Here is a 19496-nt window from a genome sequence, read left to right as displayed (position 1 = left end):
TATATTGGAAGAAATGGCAAATGAGACAGTCAAGTATAAATAATCAGGGCTTGGTTTATGTGCATTTTATTAGTACTCATATGCAGTCACTGGGAGGTCACATCAAGTCACACTGTTAATTACATTTTTGAGTTACAAGAAATATTTCAGAGGATTACAGTAAATAATAGGAGCATGAACCTACATTACATAGGACTTTGATTTGCATATTTTAAAGTATACAGTATATTTTGATCAGATTAATTTTGCATTAAGCATTTTTCCATTAACTGGTTCTGGTTTTTTGGTTTTGGTTGGGTTTCTTTTTTTCCTTGCAATGATGTATTCTGTGAAATTAAAGCTGTATTTCTAAGAAGCAAAGTGAGAAACCAGATTTGAAAGGTCTTAAAATTTGAAGGCATCCACAGCTAAATGGGCAGCTTTTTTTAGGTCAGGCTCCTTGCTCACCAAAATGGATCTCATGTTAACTTTGCAGATATACAATATTCTTTAGTACTGAGAAACTTCTATTCTGGTATGTTGGTTTTTGGTTATTTTTTTTTTTGTTTTTAAACCCAGGCTAGTTATTTACAGTATCCAGCATCTGCCGTGACTTGTAAGCATAAATAAATTAAAAAGAAAAAAAATCCACAAAATCTTGATGCTGACATAATTTTACAGTTTGGACTTATGCCTGGCTTGCCTGAAAGATGGCTGTTGCTGATGTGCTTTTTTTCCCCACAGTCTTTGAGTTCAGTAATGGCTCAATTCCACATCTGTTTCATCCATAACAAAATCTCCATTGCCTGTTGCATGAGTGTAAGCTGGCCTCATCTCTCAGAAAGAAACACAAATTCCGTGCAAAACATGAGCTGTATCCTGGAAGATAAGCTGAATGCAAACAGACTTCTGACGATTTCAGTTCTCCATAGAACTTGTAGATCAAACCAACATTATTTTCATAGTCATGGTTCTCAGATTTATGCTTTTGGTTAAATATCTCTTCTGCTTCCCTTCACTGCCTCCGTTTCCCCCCCCCCTCGCCTTTTGTCTGCCTTAGCACCTGGCTCTTAAATTCAGTACATGAAACATCTTTTGAAGGGCTCAGAAATTAAAGATTATAAGTTACAATTAGAACAGCTGTAATGATGATCAACTCTTAGTTCCCGCATAATGAATGGAAAATGAGTTATGGAAGACTCCAAAGCTTTAGCCAAGATTTGAGCTGAATCCTTTAAGGATCACTGTTATATTGTGATTCTGGTTAAAGAAGGAAAGAGTTTGTGGTCCTCCTTTTTGCACAGTGGAGGTTCAGATGATTGGGAAAGTAGGCTCAGACACTGAGGTGCTTATTCAACATGGAGTATTTCAGAGTTCTCTACTTTCTTGCCTGAGATACCCTCAAACTTAAAGCCTTCTTTCAAGGCACAGTTGTGTTTTCAAGTGACTGAAATGCATTAATTAGGCAATAGAATGGGGCGGTGGGGAAAGACACACATTTTTTCCCCCACTGTGAGTGATGGCTGATTCAGGCATGTCAAGTAAGGTGGTTATTGTGAAGTGTGATTGATGTGTCTCAGCCCGTGTTATTATCCACACCTATAGGCAAAAACATGTATTTTGCTTTAAATAGCAAAGGAGAGCCTGCATTGTTACAGTAAGCATGATTTTAACAGAATGATGTGCCTGCTTGAGCTTTTAAAGTAATTTTTCTGTCTGAAAAAGGGAGTATGCTCTATTGGTTTAGGTGGTTTCAGAGGTCAGCCAACAGACTCCTTTAGCAAGAGCTTCAGTGGCGGCAGTGCTGTGGTGTACTTCTTCTAAGGAAGGCCATAAGACAGATGAGCTTGTGAACAATTTGAGAATAGCTTTGCATGTGGCCAGCAGCAGGGTAGTGCTTGCCAAAGGCTTGCAGAAGAGTCAGCATCCCTGGCTGGAGGTGAGGCAGCAGAGAGTGCTGAGGGAGGATACCAGAGCCAGTTGATCTGAGTTCAAAATTGATCCTCAAAACTGAGCCAAGACCTATCCATAATGAAAATAACCAGGGAGCTGTCGTCATCTGTCAACGGGAAAAATAAGCACAGTTTGCTCTCTGAGGTATAGTAGTGTGTATATATCTAAGCCACCTGAGGGTTTGGTATCTGGTCTTCAATTTTGGGATATCTGTTTCTTTTCTAGAACTACTCAGGACTTGCATGGTACCATAAAATGACACACTCTTCTCTGCCCCCAGGAACTGAAATTATTTCAGAGCACTTTGGATATGCGCTGTTTCTTGTTCTGGTAGCTATCTTAGCCCATGTTTGTTAGGGGAAAAGTGCAAACTGAGTGTTTAATATGAGAAAAATTGCTCTCCTTCATGACTTGCCAGCTATTTGTTCTTTATTTCCAGTGATAGCAGGAATGAATTATATGAGGAAATTATTTACTAACTTTCTGCTAGCATCTATATCACCTGCTAGCTTAAGAGAAATATATAGAATTGCAAGTCCTCTGTCCCAAGAGAAAAAACTCTGCATGTCCAAAAGCAACTTTATCTGATCATTATGCCACTCAGCTTCACCTGCAATGAGGAAAACAGTTTTCTGCACAGTTTCCAAAGCATATTGATCTGAGTCTTAATAAATGTAACCAGGTTATTGTGTATGGAGATTTTAAAGTGTGACTGTCAGGTTTCTTATGGGACCCAGCTCTGCTTTATGTCCAGCCTTGTATATGTATGTATGGTGAACCAGAATAATCTCAGACATAGAAGGTTATTCTAAACATGTACCAGTGAAAGACATCCTTTATGTCTTGTGCAGGAGGAGTTTCCACTTTGTTTCCTGCATCTCTGTAGTGGAAAAGGACTTCCTAGTTCTCATTAAATTCCATGTTTTGCAGGAGTCACACATTTGGTTTCAGACCACTCTCCATTACTGAGTACATGTTTCCATTCTACATCTGAATGGCAGTTAGCAGGAAGGTAAAGAAGTTAGCACATAAATGGTACACCTAGAAGGATACCTCTGTAAAGCAGTTTGTGCTTACCTCTCAGGCACATAATCAATCAGTAGGTGGTCCTTCATCTGCAAAACCTTGCAACTAGATTGTTATTCTTTCTTAACACTTTGTAAACAGTGTAGAGCACGTTAATACTTATTTCTCCATATTTATGCTAAGGTTACCCAGTATGATCATGTCCCACATAGCCTCAGCTTTCACTGCATATAATGATATTATTCAGCCTGACCTCTGGGCTTATATATAAAGGGGTACTATAGTAAGAAATAGAGATTTTGTTCAGATTTAGAATACCACATTAGTACTTAGAATCACCATATGCTCAAAGAGTAGGTCAATCCCTATGAAAAGCCTTGAAATCATCACTTCTTAATTCTTTATCTTTGCTGCTGGCACTAAACTGCATGGTAGGACCCCATCATGCACAATTTGTAGCTGGACTCCTGTTTCTTTCATGTCGTATGTGGCTGAGTATTACCAGAGCCTGCATGCCTGTATTTCCCTCTCATGAAAATAAAGGGTACCGAGGAATGTCTTATCCCACCATGGAGTTAGGATATGTGCAGGTGCAAACCTGATATGAAGAGCTTGCAGCTTGTGAGGTTTTAGACACAGCATGTATGTACTTAGGAAATCACCCCAATGCGTTAGAGGACCTGGGCCTTAAACCTTCTATACTTCAGCTTCCCCACCTGTTCAGTACATGCACTAACACTTCTTTCTTATGTGTGAGGGAACCTTTCTGTTTAGACTGTGGTGTACTTAAGTCTCCATCAATGATGAAAATATTACAGTGTTTCTGAATGAACTACCCACAGCACTGTGGCCTGTTCCTGCTCTGATGCTAAGCTTTTATCTTATACCAAAAGGATACCAAGAAGGGGAAGCCCCCTTTGCAGATCTTTTCTGTTTGTTAAAGATGCATCAGCATCTACAGCTATGTGGGGTTGTGTGCAGTAATAATCTTCATTGTGTTCAACTCCAGTTCTGTGCAGGGCAGCTTGGACTAATTAGTCCTGAAATAGCTGGATGTTTCTAGTGCACAAATTTAAAGCATTCAGAAATAAGGAGATCTTTGCTTTTCTTATCTACCAAGTAATTATATCAAGAATAATCGTTCCCCAAGCTGGGAGGGGAAAAGCATAGCTAATCACAGCTTGTTGTGCTATATCTGTCCAGAATCCAAGGCAAGAATCAAAGCCTGCACTGCAACATGTCAGTACAATATTTACTTTGTACTGATTGCATCCCAGGCTGCCAAGCAGCGAGAAAGGAGCAAAGATGTCCCCATACTGATAATAACCCACGTTTGTCAATTAGATAGCATTAGCAATGGCTGCACATCGGTTCAATGCCACTCTGGCTAGATTTAATTTTTAAGCTTCACCTCCATCTTGCGGTCAGGCAGGAGATTGCATGCAAGGTGGATTACTTGCTGTCTTGGCAGTTCTTACTTAAGCCCAAAGTTTTCAGGCCTTCTCACCGCGCAGCTTTTATCATGATGTATCTGTATCTATTGTAAATGTGTATTGTTGGGTTTGGATTTTTTTCTTCCTTTTCTAGGGGTGGCTGTGTGTTGTTTGGGTTTTTTTTAAGCTAAAAGCTCGTCCCAGTCTCATACAGTGTCCTGAAACAAAGCTATTCTTTTTATACAGAGAAACCAAGGTTTTGTGGTGCAGCAGTGCTAACCTAATGACTCTTTCCCACCCAAGCACCATTCTCACTGTTCCTTATTGGTAGCTCTCAAGATGCGAGGCCCTGCCTTATTCTTTGCAATACCTTGGCAATTTGTAAGCAATCCATTTTTGTTATCGTTGCACTGGTTTTTTCCAGATTAATGAGCCACCCGAGAGAAGCAGCACGATTGAGCTGCCCTGGGGGAGAAGGAGGGAGATGGATGCCTTTTCAAAGCAGAAAGCCATTGAGTTAGTTCAGCTGAACAGATCTCCCTTATCAGAGCATCTCTCCTTGGGTTGCTACAGTCCTGTGTTTGCTTTCCTCCAGCACAACTCTCCACTTCCTTAGAAGCTGATGAGCCCTCTGGGGGTTTTGTAAGGCACAGCGAAACTCACTTTCACTTACTTGGAAATATCTAGCCCCGTCCTTCAATACTTCATGACTGAGCTATGGGTTAAGAAATAATGTGGGGGAAGTTAAAAAATATCTTTATTTTGTGACTAGAGTGTCTGCATTTTAAAGAATTACCTATGTGGCAGCCATGAAAATCTACAAAGAGGTTATTTGTTTACCATCAGTAGATGAGTTAGCATAATGGGAACCTAATTTTTGTTACCATTCTGTCTGGATAAAAGAAGAGAGTGCCTTTGCCTTTAGTAAGATGGCATAGTCAGTAATTCGTGACTCAAGGTTAAAAAAACTTTATTTTTTTTCCTCATCGGAAGGTTTGGTAATGTAGGAAAAGAAAGGATCAGTTAGTTTTCTGATGCTTTAATGATCCAGAAAATAAGATTTAATCAGGCCCATTTATCTTGTCTAAGGACTCTCATCCTGCACAATTAAAGTCAATGACAGTTTTGTTACCTACATAAAGACATGCAAGTTAAAGCTTAAATGTGAAAGGATGCCTTATAAAAGGATACTGAAATTGTGGACAACTCACTGAATTACTCAAACTAAGTCTTAATAATCGAGTCACAAGTGTTAAATCTTTCTGACTCTTTTGTTCCTGGGAGATTACAAGTCATAGCCCAGTACCTCAGTTTATATTCTAGAAAATAAATTCTGTTAAAGGAACAGTGTGAAGATACCCATGAGGGGTTGTATTGAACTCTGGATTTATCTTCTAATAGTGCTCCATGACTTTATCCTTCTTGTATCATCTGCATATGCCTTTTGCAGTAGCTGTTTTGGTCTTTCACTTGTCATGGTTTTAAGTCCCAGTAATCTTTTTTTATTGCAAATTTGAGGTAATTGTCTCCCTTCTAAGAGGCAACAGAGTATTTGGTTTGTTCTTTTGATGCTTGTTAGTGCAAGCTTTATCTTTGTCACTGTAGTAAAATGGACAATATAAAAGGAAAGAATCTGAATGGGTTTCTGAAAATTATGTTGCGGAGTACAGATGCCACAGGTAATCACTTCATCAGTACTGTTCCACGTATCATTTTGTCACCACATTTTTTATTATACTTAAGGAAGAAGACACTGTTCAACTTAACAGGCTCCTTTACCATAACTTACAAAAAGATTGCTCTAAAAGTGAGCTCTGGTGTCCACATTATCGTTTAATTATCCTGAAATAACCGTTTTGTTACTAATTACATAATAGTACCATCCACCCTTTACTGCAATTAAATTTGCCGTGCCTGACTATTAGAAACTGTGTTGTCATAATAAGTGTAGTTTCCTTTATTTGCTTATGCTGAGTTGCAGAATCTATAATTATATGCACGGATCATCAATTTTAGACTTGTTTGTATAATTATAAGTAATTGAACATGAAAGCAATTTAGGAGTATCAGACTATCAAGTACTCTGCCTATTGTGGAGTTGGAGTAATTAGTAGATTAGAGGGATGATTGTCAGTTAAGAAAGAGCTTTATAATTTTGAATTTAAATATAAACAAAAATCCACTTCATGGGATCAACAGTAGCTTGCCTTGCTTACAGTCAGGGATAGTCTGCTTTTCAAAGTTATTCAGCTAAACACACATCCGGAATGAATTTGGGTTGGTAAAATAGCCCAGTAATTTCTTCCAATAATATATTTTATGGACTCTATTTATTTCTGTGAATACAGACATTAATAGCATTATTAAATTTATTAACAATACATTTTATTGCTAAAAAATGAGGCCTATTAAATACAAACGTATATAATTTCTCAATATTCCTTGTGCGTAAAAGAGAGCTTCTTAGTGAAAGCAAACACTTTCATATGGAAGAACTTGCTGAAAAGCTTGATGCAGAGGAAAACAGCTATTCTTGCATGCATCAGAAAGGCATATCACAGAAAAATACAGATATATGAAAGTACATATACTTAAATGGCCTCAGGTCAGACCCCAGGCTAGATTTTGTCTTACTAGAGAACAAGTGCTCTGAACTTCGAGCAGGGCCAGAAGGGTTGGATCCAGGGGCTTAGCTGGGTGCGTCCAAAAACTGTGCTGGTGGGTCTTGCTCCCCATCAGGGCTACTGCACTCTAACTTCCATGCTCCCACTGCTGAGAGCAAGCTGGTGCTGATTGTGGGTGCAGAAAGGATTTTCTCCCAGGGTTGGATTAATTCTTCCCCAGCACTGAAGTTAGGGATGAGGGGAGAGGCGGTGTCCCCTGCTGAGCTACGAAGTGCAGGTAGCAACTCTTCTAGTGTCACCCTGAGCAACTTGGTTTGAGTGTTCAGCTGTTTTTGTGCGTTTCCTCCCAAGGATGCTGATGTCCCTCAGTGGTAGAGCAGTGGTCAGCTCATTCTTCCTAGTAGGGAGCAAGGAAAGAGCTGCTTGGAGGCGCTGGGCCTGGAAGGAAAAATAAGCTCAGCATTCAGGGACTGACCATTTTCTCTTTTTTTCCTCTTTTTGTGGGTATTTTTGTGCCTGCCATTTGTGGTAGTTGGTTATTCAGAGTGCTTTCCCACTAAAAGGTAGTGCTTGGAGTGCACTGGTGTGTCTCCCTCTCATACTCAAGTCAGCTGCTTATTTTGTGGATCCCTCAAATGGCTGTCATCCCAGGAGACTGGTATTTGGGGCCAGATTACAAAACTGTTTGAAGAAAGGATGGTTTCTGTAATTCCCACCTCTGGGGTAGTGGATGGAAACAAAGCACTTCATAGAATTTCCTTCTTTTTTGTCCCTCCCCCAAAAGGGAACCATCTCCTATAAACTTTCATCAGCTTTATTTTATCTTTTATTTCTCTTACATCAAATACATTAAAGCCAGAAATGTTAAAAAGGTAGGCAAATTTCCTTGGGTTAATATAATTTTCTACCAACACTAAACTGAAAATTTGAAGGAGCAAAGTAAGCCAAACACAGTAAAATACATAAAATATGGACAAACATAACACTGTCTCCACAACACATGAAAGGAGATTTGCTTGCAGTGTGATCCATGGCTATTTCGCATCTAGATGGTGACATTTCAAGCCTACATAGGTTATTGGCCAGCTGTGACGTTGGATATGCCAGTATGGGCTGGTGTGCCGTATAGTTTATATAACACTGACACCTAGTGGCAACAGGCAATATGAACTCCAAGGTTGCAATCAAGTTAGCAGGGCTGCAGGAAGCTGCGCGCTCTTCTCATTCGTAGTGTTTTCGTGTGTCTTCCAATACATGCAGCATATTGGAAAACTAAACAATCGTGGAAGATTTGGAGCTTCTTAATATTGCCACGAGATAAATATTAAGTGATAATTAAAAGCTGATTATAATAAAAGCCAAATAGCAGCTGTTAAGTGCTAATTGGGAGGGGGAGGGAACAAAACTGAACATGAAAATCAAAATTCAAGGCACTCCTTTCAGCTCTGTCATCTTTTCAAAGTAATTTTCAAGAAAAAAGAAATGTGTGTCCTTATAAACTTGTTAAGTACTCACCAATACAACTTTTGGAAATGCTATAATGGAGGATTCTCTTCTGGAGGATTCTCTTCTGCTCCCTCCTTCTCATTAGGATTAAAAAATGGTAAAAGGTTCATAATCTTTCTTTCCTAACCGTATTTTTCCCCTTCTCTTTTCTAGTACATTGCCTCTAGTGAGAGTCTTGGGCTTGCAGCTGGCTGTTGGCACAGCACTTTGATGATTCCAGTATCAGTGCCAAAACCAAGAGCTTAAGGTCATGGGATATCCCACAAAAGACACTAAAACTTTCTGGGGTATTTTTAAATGAAATTTGCAGTGCTTTCTATCTGCACTCTGGAGTTTGAGATGCGAGGGCTTATATTTTCAGGGCTAGGATTTTGTTTTCTGTACATTCTCTTTTTTTCCTCAATAAAATCAAGTACTGATGCACTCACTTGATTCTATGAGCTGGAACCTCCAGAGAGCTACCAGCTCCTGGGAGCATCACAGGAGAGCTGCAGGTTGGCTGCACTGAGTGTCTGGAGACATGTAAGTCTCCACACAACCAAACCCATTCTGTGCCTGTACCTTGGTGTTTAATCAGAACCTTGTATTCCTTGTAAGAGGCAGTCACTTCACTCATGGCCCAAAATAATAGTGACCCTTAATAGCATCTCACTTTTCTTGAGTGTATGCATTAAGATCTTTAGATAAATCATTCACAGGTATTGTTTCTTATTACTAGTCTCAATAAGCAACAGCTTAAACTGTCTGTGAACTAGCCGCGTTTTTATAAGGCAAAAGCTACTTCCTGATAGGCAGAGCTTGTAATTCTTTGGTATCTGCTAGAGGGCAACATCTGTTCAATAATATCTCCCTTTTCTGTGTGACTAACGCTAAGATCTGTAACAGTGATCTGGTGAGGAGGAAGCACATAATAATTACATACAGAATTTCTATGCTTGTTAGGAGGTAAATAAGAAATAACACTGAGATGCATAGAAGGCAGAACAACAGTAATAGCCAGCGATCCTGACTGTATTTATATGAGAAGATGCTGTGTTACAGCTTCACATTAGACAGGTATTCATCTGGTAGATGTATGCACAGACAAGTGCTTAACTTGGTCATACAGGGTGCAAATGGACCATGCAAGTGAGTCAGATTCTACACAAATGTAGTTTCCTGCCATGGGCATTGCAGTAAACACTGCTGTGCTGCTGCTGCTCGGTGAAGTCTGGTGACTAAATAGCTCAGTCTTTCTCAGAAATTTAGTACCTTTGCAGTGGGTCTTGTAGTCATGGCTCTTGTAGTGACTTGAAGTTGTAAAATCATTCATTGTAAACAGTGCTAATGATTAAAGTAGAACACCAGATAACACGTGTTCTGTGCAAGTAAAGAGGAGTTTATTGACCAAGCCATGGGGAGAAAGAGGCTTTGTAACCAGGTTTAACACAAGTATGGGTCTGGACACAAATTCAAGAAGAAATGAAAACGTCTGCAATTCTCTTCACAGTTCATAAACTTTATACAGAGCAGGGTGCAACAAATGCATGTGAGGTAATGTACTTCATTTTCTATCTTTATTAGCATCTTTGACCATCATCTTATGCCAAGCTGATTCATGTTAGATAGCATTGCTTTTATAATATTTGATCATTTATGAAATTTGGGAATAAGTCTTTGTTCCAGAACATGCTCACATGCTGGCAGATGGTTAGTATACCCACCGGGAGCATACATTTTATGAGCACTAAGTTAGATTTGCAAGAAAGATAGAAATTCACCATGGAAATAATTCAAGAGAGAAATGGTAGAAATAACTCAGTTTCTTTTATTAAAAAACATTTGTCACCACCACATCCTTTAAAACTAATATACAAGTGTGGGTGCACTTAGCAGAGCATGAATTTGATAAAACACAAAACAGGCACCGACATAAGCAAGTGAGTTCTTTCACTTACGCAAGTAGTCTAATTGAATGCTTTAAAGGATATGGGCCCTAGGGAATGTGATGAGTGGTTTAATTAGTTTTAAGCCATCATATTTAATCAAGCACTGTGCATTTTTAAACCGCTACATTCTAGGAAGGATGTTTCAGATTTTGCTTATGAGGCTTTGGAGCTCTAGATTCAGTGTGAAGCAAATCTCTTTAATTGACATCACCAGACCCTAAAACTAAATGATCATTCTCAAAGTCAAACCTTAGAATTAAACTCAGTTTACAAGAAGAAAGAGCCATTAGACATTTCAGAGCTAAAATTTTAATTGGGATATGGTTCATCTGCAAAGCAGGCAAGAGTTCATTCCACTTATCCCTATGATAAAAAGCTCCAAAAGGCATGCATGATAGGATAGTCGTCAAAAATAAGGAAATGCATCTATACCAATTAATTTCACTTTGCTGAACAAATTTTTTGAATCAGAGCTGCTATAGGACAACTGAAATATTTGATTTACATTTTTATAACTTCATTAAACACTTAGTAAATAATAATGACATCTTAACCTCTTACAGTTGTGCTAAATAAGCTCTGATCCAAAGAAAGACAAAAGAAGGAAAAAGGCACTCTATGTTGTGATTTTTTTATTAGATGCAAAGGAAAATACATAAATAACAGCTTTCTTCACCTATGGGGAAGCAGCACACTTACAAGCAAAGAAGCTGATTTGGGCCATATTCTTTGCTGTGTTAAGCAGGTTTGAGCTTTGCTATAAAACCAGCGGAGCAAAGTCTGATTCTTATTTGGACACAGGGACTCTTGTTAGAGCCTCCACACAAGATGTTAAGAGAACCTGCAGCAGGTTCTCTGTCCAAGATAGACTATATCTGTGTGGGCAAAATAGCCAAGAGCTCCTACAGGCCTGCTAGCTTCCTTTATTAGGTGTGTACCTGTTCTTAAGCACTCCTGTATGGCGTCCCCTGGGGCAGCTCTTTGGTCTTGGAAATAAATTATTATTGAAATGATCTGGATATGTCACATCTCTTAGTGACACTATTGTGCTTGTTCACAGATTAAGGAAAATGTACTGAACATTTCAGGTCACTTTTGATATTCTCTTCTCAAACTGCATGGGCAAAAAGCATGGATATAATCTTTAAAAGCACTTAATCTACCTTTGTCACAAAAGGGTATCGTAGATTCCAGGAAAAGTCTTTCAGGGAAGTCTCTCTTTGTTAAACAATGATTGCCACAAAATTTTGAAGCATGAGATCTTACGGTTTTAATAAGTGGGGGTGTTTTTTCTTCATATTTATAACAATCCTAAATAGTGAATTAGCTTTAAAGAGTCTGCACTGTCTGTAAGAGAAGCCAAGAGGCAGCTGTTTTTCTTTACCTGATAGATGGCTTCACCATGCCTAAGTACTTTGGAATAACATGGTTATCAGCCTTCAGTCTTTATTAATTGCAACGGTAGTATTATGGTAAAACATAGAAGCCCTGACAAACTGGAGCCTCTTCAAATAGTCCTGGTGCAATCACAGTCCTTGCCTTAAAAAGTCTGCAGTCTGAATAGGCAGCATGGCCAAGGAAATGAAGGGAGGCTAAGGGAAAGGTAAAGTGATTTGCACAGAGTCACCCGACTCATTTGTTATAGAGCTAAAAATGTTCTTCTCAGTGCCCTCAGATCTAGGTAGAGGTTTTCTTGCCACTGACAGATTTAAGGTTTGCTGTCTTGCAGTTCTTCTGATCTAGTCTCAGGATTTACAATATCACAGTAAAATTTATAGTGATTGTACCCCTGGAAGGACTTAAGGTATCAGATCTTAAAACTGCCAGAGTCTCATATATAGGAAAGCTATACTGGGTCAATTTTAGGTGTTTCTAAAATTGCATCAGTCAATTCTCTACCTAGTACATAAAATAGGATGAGTAATTTCCAAAAAAAATCTCCTAAGCCACGTTGGGTTTTCTATATATGTGGAATATCCAGTACATGATGGTAAACCTGTGGGCTAAATGTTTTGCTGACTTTTGTTAAAATAAAGTGAAATCATCCCAGGTTCATGACTTCATGATAGACTAGTGAAAAGCTCTCCAGCAAAATGGTTTCTTTTTTTCTATAAAAGCTGATCCATCAGAATTACAATGTTCTTTGGAAAGAATTCAACCAGGCAAGAAATTACAATGTTCTTTGGAGAGAATTCAGAACAAACAAGAAAGCAAGCAAACTTTTGCTGAAAATCATTTTGGTTTGTCTTGTTTCTCAGCATCCTGTGGTCTGCCTTTTAAAGGAGCTGAGAGCATGGAGCCCTGGCAGTGGCAGTTCCCCAGCTCCCACGCAGGCACTTCCTCCATTAGTACAAGTTGCTCAGGCAATGAGTTATCCTCTCAGCTTAGGGTGGAGATGAAGAACACATAGAAAAGGAGTAGACCCCCTCACCTGCCTGGCTGGGGAAAAGGGGTGTCACTTGCCTATAAATGTGTCTGTAGACAAGGAGATACAGATGTGTGCAGCAAAGTTCTGGCCTGTGATCCCTGCTTTTTTTTGAGTCACCTGCATTCACTAATGCAGAACACCTTTAATGCTTTCTTCTTTTTTTTTTTTTTTCCTATTTTTCCTTCTTTTTCCCTATGGCACAACAAAAGCATACGTAAGAAATCTCTGCATGTTGAAATTAGCTTCCTCCCCAGGGCTCTGTTCAGTGATATATTTACATGCTAGAAAGAGGAAGAGATGATACTACAATATTGTTCACTCAGACGCAATGCTGATTAAGTTGGTTAGGGGAAGTCTGTGAGTGTTAAAGATGCTCAGTAGTAGGAAGGTTTGGGGCTTGCTGTCAACCACAGAACACTGCAGACTTCCGAAGAGCCCAGTGTCGAGGGTAAGGCCCTGATAGTTCATGCTGAACAGCTGTAAATGTTGCATCCTACTGAACCTGTCTGAAGTCCTGACCAAAAGATCACAAAAGCTTGCTGAGACCAAAGCTACAGCTTGCAGTGCTGCAGAGATTTCAAGGTAAAAGAGATCAGGTTTCTGCTGCGGTGATCTCTCCATCCCCTGCTATCCCCTGCTATGGAGGCAGTTCAACCTGTCTTCTTTCTTAACTGGACAATTTACCCTATGCCTCTTTGAAGTACAGTGCAGAACCTGAAACATTTTTACTGTGGTTTTCTTTGCAGTCCCTTGATTTTAAGTAAAGAAGCAGAGGCTTTTTTTTTTTTTTGTTTTCCTTCTGTATATATTTTTCCTTCCCATGTACTGTGGTACAATGATTTTCTATTTCCCAGTTTTGGCAACCGCCTTGGAATATGCATCACTTCAGCTGCTAAAAAAAACCCCGAAATCTGTTTAATTAGAAACAAACTGATCTTGTGGCAACGAGTTCAGGAATTCGTAAGACTGAAGTTTTGTCACAAGGGAAGGAAAGTTACTCTTGGGTGGACATGGCTGCAGAAGCTACCTCATTGAGTACAGAACTCCAGTAGTTCATTCTTGGTAGTGAATGTATAGAAGAAGATGAAGGTTGGGAGCTGGGGCCTTTAACTAATTGATGTTTTGCTAAAAGAACAGATAACCAACTACTCTTCTTTGACCAAGGTCTCCTGAGGGGCTTCTTTAAAGGCTCTATTTTCCTGTTGTGGCTGGATGTGTGAATGTATGTCAGGGTTACCAGGCAAGATCATTCTCTAAGACCTCAAAGACCAAAATCCATATCTTCATGGTGAGAGATGTCACTTTTTCAAAACAGAAATTCTGTACATCTCAAATTCTTGTTTTGTTTGATTTGTCTGATTGGCTGGTTTGCTTTGACTTGCCTCTTGCCCTTAATTGTGGTTTCTTTCTTTGGTCACAAACTGGGATTTAACCTGGAAGCGTTGCCGCACAAAGAGCATTGGTCTGTTCTTTAGCAGCTACTGGTGCATCACAGTGTTTCATTGTGTGAAAACCCCTTTCAGATTAGAATCAAATTCCATGGAGATCCCTGTAGGGAGGTTCCTACAGCATCTCCTTGCACCTCCTGTGCAGATGTGACCTTTTTTCATAGAAAATTTGGGAATTGTTCATATGTGTTGTTGTATTTGTGGCATATTAGGCATCAGCTCCGTAGCTGAGTTTAGCTGAGTGGCTTGTTTTCGTGCGAGGTCAATTTAGGTTTGGGTTTTTTTGTTTGATTTCTTTGAGAACTGGTCAGGTTAGTCAGCTTTGACATTTTCCAAGTGGTATGCTAATCATGAGAGCAATCCATGATGTTTGATGACCACGGGCCCACTGATGCTGGAGCAATGAATGTTTTTTGACACAGTATTTCTAAAGAATCACAGCAGTAGGCTGCTGAGGATTGTGCTCTGTCTGACTGCACATAGCAGATAAGTTAGGTGGCTTTGCACACCTGAACAAGAGTCCATAGAATCATCACATCAGAATGGTTTGGGTTGGAAGCGACCTTCAAAGGTCCTCTAGTCCAAACCTTCAGCAATGACCAGGGACATCTTCAACTGGATCAGGCTGCTCAGAGCCTCATCCAACCTCACCTTGAATGTTTCCAGGGATGGGGCATCTACAGCCTCTCTGGTCAACCTGTTCAGTGTTTCACCACCCTCGTCATAAAAGACTTCTTCCTTAGGTCTAGTCTAAATCTCCCCTCTTTTAGTTTAGAACCATTACCCCTTGTCCTGTCACAACAGGCCCTATTAAAAAGTCTCCAGAGGAGTACTCCAGGTGGGGTCTCACGAGAGCAGAGTAGAGGGGCAGAATCACCTCCCTTGACCTGCTGGTCACGCTCCTTTTGGTGCAGCCCAGGATATGGCTGGCTTTCTGCACTGCAAGTACAACATTGCCAGCTCATATCCAGCTTTTCATCCACCAGTACCCCCAAGCCCTTCTGTGCAGGACTGCTCTGTTTCTGCATACTGATACCAGAGGTTCATGCAACTTAAAAGAGTATGGCTGCACATCTTAAAGGGCTACAGACCAAAGGAGAACATGTTAGAGCAGGACAAAAGAGGAACCTCATCTCCCATTAGTTCTGTGGGGTGGTCCTTGAGATTTTCCACGAATACGTGAGAGAGACCTTTCTGAAGTTGCTAACTCCAGCATGGATTGCAGCATCTGCACTGCATGAATCTTAAGTGAGTTCTTGGTATTGTGTCAGGGTTTTGTATTTACTGGGGAAAAATTTGTGTGTGTTCTTTTGAACATTACTTGTGAAGCATACAAATTTATTTTTTCTTCATTAACTCTGTACAGGTACTGGAGTCTGTGCTCTCTAACACATTAAATAAGAGAAAAGAAAAGCATTTCTCTGAAAAGTTAAAAAGCAGAGATGTATTAAAAATGCCTTTGTAGGAATTCAGTTTCAATCTTGGTTCCTAAAGATCAAAAGTTTCTTTTTTTCGTACCGTACTGGCAATTTCTGGTTCAGACTTTTCCACCTGTTGTCTTAAGGTTTACTTGCTTTTTTAACATTTTTTCTATCTTTTTCACAACCCATGGCACAGAGCTACAGGGTTTTTTGAATGATTATTAGTTTTGATGTCCTTATGGTAATTTAAGGAAGTCTTAATAGTTTCCTATTTTTTCTTTTTTTGCTCATTATGGTAAATCATTGTATGTGGCAGTGTGATTATTCATTTCATAGATAAGTCTTTTAGGTGGCCTTTTGGTGGGTGTTATGGTGAAAAGTGTCTGCTTGATGTTACACTGAATATAGTGGAGATTACTTATAAGCATTTTACTGTGTTTTGTCATCCATGATCCCTACAGTTTAAGAGGAGCATAAACTGAAAATAACAAGAGGTGTACTGGGAGGCAGATTCTGCTTGAAGGAATTGAAGCCTACTGAGCAAGATGGCAGAATAGCCTACAGGTTTATTTCACCCCACTCACATTCCTTCTCCTCCTGTGTATGGATTCACACCTGGAATCAGACCCAGGCTCTGGAATTAGTTTGAGTCATATCCACACTTCTCAAAACTGGAGTTTGGATTCAGCCCGTCAGGTTTGCTAATGACAGTAAACTTGGCCAGTGCAGTGCTCAATTGCATTTCCATTGGTTACGTCTATTTCAAAGGCAGGACACCCCCACAGTCCGGCTCTCCCAAATCTCCATTTTGTAGTGCTCAGATGCCTTTTTTGCTAGGACTTACTAGAAAGAAGGAAAAAAAAATTGTTTGCATAAACATTTCTCACCAACAGTCTGTATCTCTATGGGTACCTTCCTTGTTTAAGAAGCTCAGAGTGGTTGGAGAGAGGCATCTTCTGTGCACATCTTCTGACAATCTTCTTAGATGTGGGGTCAGAAAAGATTATTCTTTTGGTCTCTTTCAGTCCTTAGAAAAAACCCAGAAGAATAATAATTTCTAAGGCATTTGCTGCTGCACCCACCTGATACCAGCTCTGGAAAACACTGACCTTCTCAATGCTCACAGCTCTGTAAGGTCACTCAGGCCACAATTCACAAACACTTAATTCTCCCCAAGGGCATGAGATGTATGCAGGCCCTGAATATTAATGGTTTGCCTGAGTGCCATGCTTAGCACAGAACTTAAAACCTATGGAGATTTGTCTCTGCAGCTTCCTAAGCTCTCATGAGCGAGCTTTCTTTAACACACAAGGCTCCGTGCTTCACAGATGTTCAGATGGGACAGCTGGAAGCATTTCTTTACTGAGGGTTGTCAAATGCTGGCAAAGGCTTCCTGGAGAGGTGGTCAATGCCCCAAGCGCCAAGTGGTGAAGAGGCATTTGGACAGTGCCCTTGACAACATACTTTGACTTGGTCAGCTCTGAATTGGTCCGGCAGTTGGACTAGATGATCTTTGTAGGTCACTTCCAACTGAGAGTCTATTCTATCACTATTAATATCATGAAAATCTATTAATTTTGGCTTCAGAGGAGCTGTATTAGGCAAAATGTGGGTCCTGCATATTTTCTGTACTCTGTATTGGCCATTTAGTATCCCATTCTCACCTGTTCCCAGAACTTTGCACTCTGAAGTAGACCATTTCACCTGGGTTGCACTGCCACAATCCAAAAGCATGAGCACCTCTCTTCAGCTGCTTTGTTGTACCCTCAATCCCATTTAAAACCTCCCGTGTTTAATATAAAGCAAGTTCTAGATATACCTTGAAAGGATGGGGGAGAGAAAGCTGATTGTGAAAACCACCTGGCATTTGATACTTAGATGACCTCTGCATCCATCTCCACATCAAAGCCAGATAATAGCTTTGTTGTGGTAATCTTGCTTTGCCATTCTGTCTCCACCCCCAAAATTCAGTGGAGCTACTTGCAAGCTAAGGTGAGAGAATTTAACCCAGGTTTTTGCATTGGCCTTCAATGAGATGAGTCTGGTGTAAATTTAGATTCACTGTTAGGGTAATATGGATTTTCTTGATCTTCATCTCATTTCAAAGAGCTTTAGGTAAGCATCCCAGAGTTGTACGAAATTTATTATATAAATAATTTATATAAGAAATTTATTCAATAAAGAAATTGTGCAAGTCAGTAGATCTACAAAGGGTTAAATTTGGCTTCCGGGTACTAGCCAGAATTCCTAGTCATGATTTGGAGATACCCACAGGATTATGAATTCTTCCTGTGGCTTGAAGTGTTTTTGTACCTTTGCTTTTAGATTTGACCTTGAAGCTAAGTCTCATCATGTTTGCTGTTTCTTCCTGTTCTTTCCCAACACTACTTGCTCAGCCCTTTTGAGTCTATGGCCTATCTTTTTATGGCGGTTGACAGAGCTATTGGTCACATTTGATGCCCTTCTCTCAAAGGATACTGAGGACCAGCAATTTTCATTCTCCTGCTTTTATTATAGCTCTGGGTATAGCATCCAGATTGATTGGATGGGGGGATTCATACATCATCAAGCCAAGCAACTTTGCTTGTAGTTCTGCCCTAGTATAGCTGTCTGTGTATTAAAAAGGATGTCAAGTGCATTTATGGTTGAACTATATACTTATTCCTCACATAGATGCATAGTAATTTCTCTTCTCCCAGAATCACGTGGCCCTTCAGTATAGAGAGAGCTACTGCCCTCCTCACTGGGAGGAATTTGAACCAAGCTTGCATTTTTAAGAACTACTGGAATAGGTGACAATGCAAGTATCTATTCTGAAAATACGACTGCTTGTGTAAAGGGTGTGTGCCATACAAAATTTTTGCTTTGCGTGATCTGATGTGGCACAGCATCCAAATGCCTTCTGCACAGTAGTGTGTCTCTAAGTGGATACATGAAATTGTGTATGGTGCAAGACTGTGGAAAGCTTTATTTGCATTCATTGATACTACCCATTGCATGAAGGTCTTTGCTAAATTAGTTGTACTGACATACTATCTAATAGCCAAGTAGGGATGGGGCTGCCGTGTGGAAGGTGCCACACAGAAAACCAGCGAGGAGGGAACATCACAACCCGTCCCAATCAGCAGCCCTGTGACAGGACTTCAGTATGCACTTTTCTTTAGCAATGAGTTATTCAGGAATAATTATTTAAGATGTGGGTCTGGAAGCAAGTTAGCTGTCAATACTCCTTTGATTTTTAGCCTTAGCTTTCCCTATGGCTTTATTCAAATAATTTTACTATCCTACCTCAGTGGGCCTATCTGTAGAAAGAGAGTTAGTAATCTATGAATTTCAAAGGAATGTTGTAAGGACTCATTGGTTACTCTTTCTGCTGAAAATTTTGGAAAATAAATGGTGCTGTATAAGCATTACTGTTGTTTCCAAAGCATTTTTGTTTTGTGAATTTTCTCTGAAATACAGTATTTTTGTGCTAAGAATATGCTATGGGCTTTTTCTAAGGCATTTAAGTTGCCTGTGTGAAACACTACGTTATATGAACTATATTATTAATTGCTCAAAGTATTTTGAAAAAGACTGAATTCAGAAACTGCCTCCCTGTCTTACAGTCCCCTAAAATGCCTCATTATTTAGCGATACTTAATCAAATTTAATCTCCAGTAAATCTCTGTGTCATTAAAATTCTGCTAGGTATTACTTTCACATTATTTCTAGGGAGCTTGAAATAGACAAGGTTTGGGATTTATTTTT

The 19496-nt window shown here is 39.7% G+C and overlaps 1 protein-coding gene across 5 annotated transcripts in view; it reads left to right on the top strand.

Moving 5' to 3' along the window:
* The window catches only part of PHACTR1 (phosphatase and actin regulator 1), a 342596-nt gene that overhangs the window by 141406 nt on the left and 181694 nt on the right, over window positions 1-19496 (top strand). The window lies entirely within an intron of this gene.

Source organism: Lathamus discolor, chromosome 2 (genome assembly GCF_037157495.1).
Source record: "Lathamus discolor isolate bLatDis1 chromosome 2, bLatDis1.hap1, whole genome shotgun sequence".
Lineage (NCBI taxonomy): Eukaryota > Metazoa > Chordata > Aves > Psittaciformes > Psittacidae > Lathamus > Lathamus discolor.
This window is presented reverse-complemented; position numbering and strand designations above follow the sequence as displayed.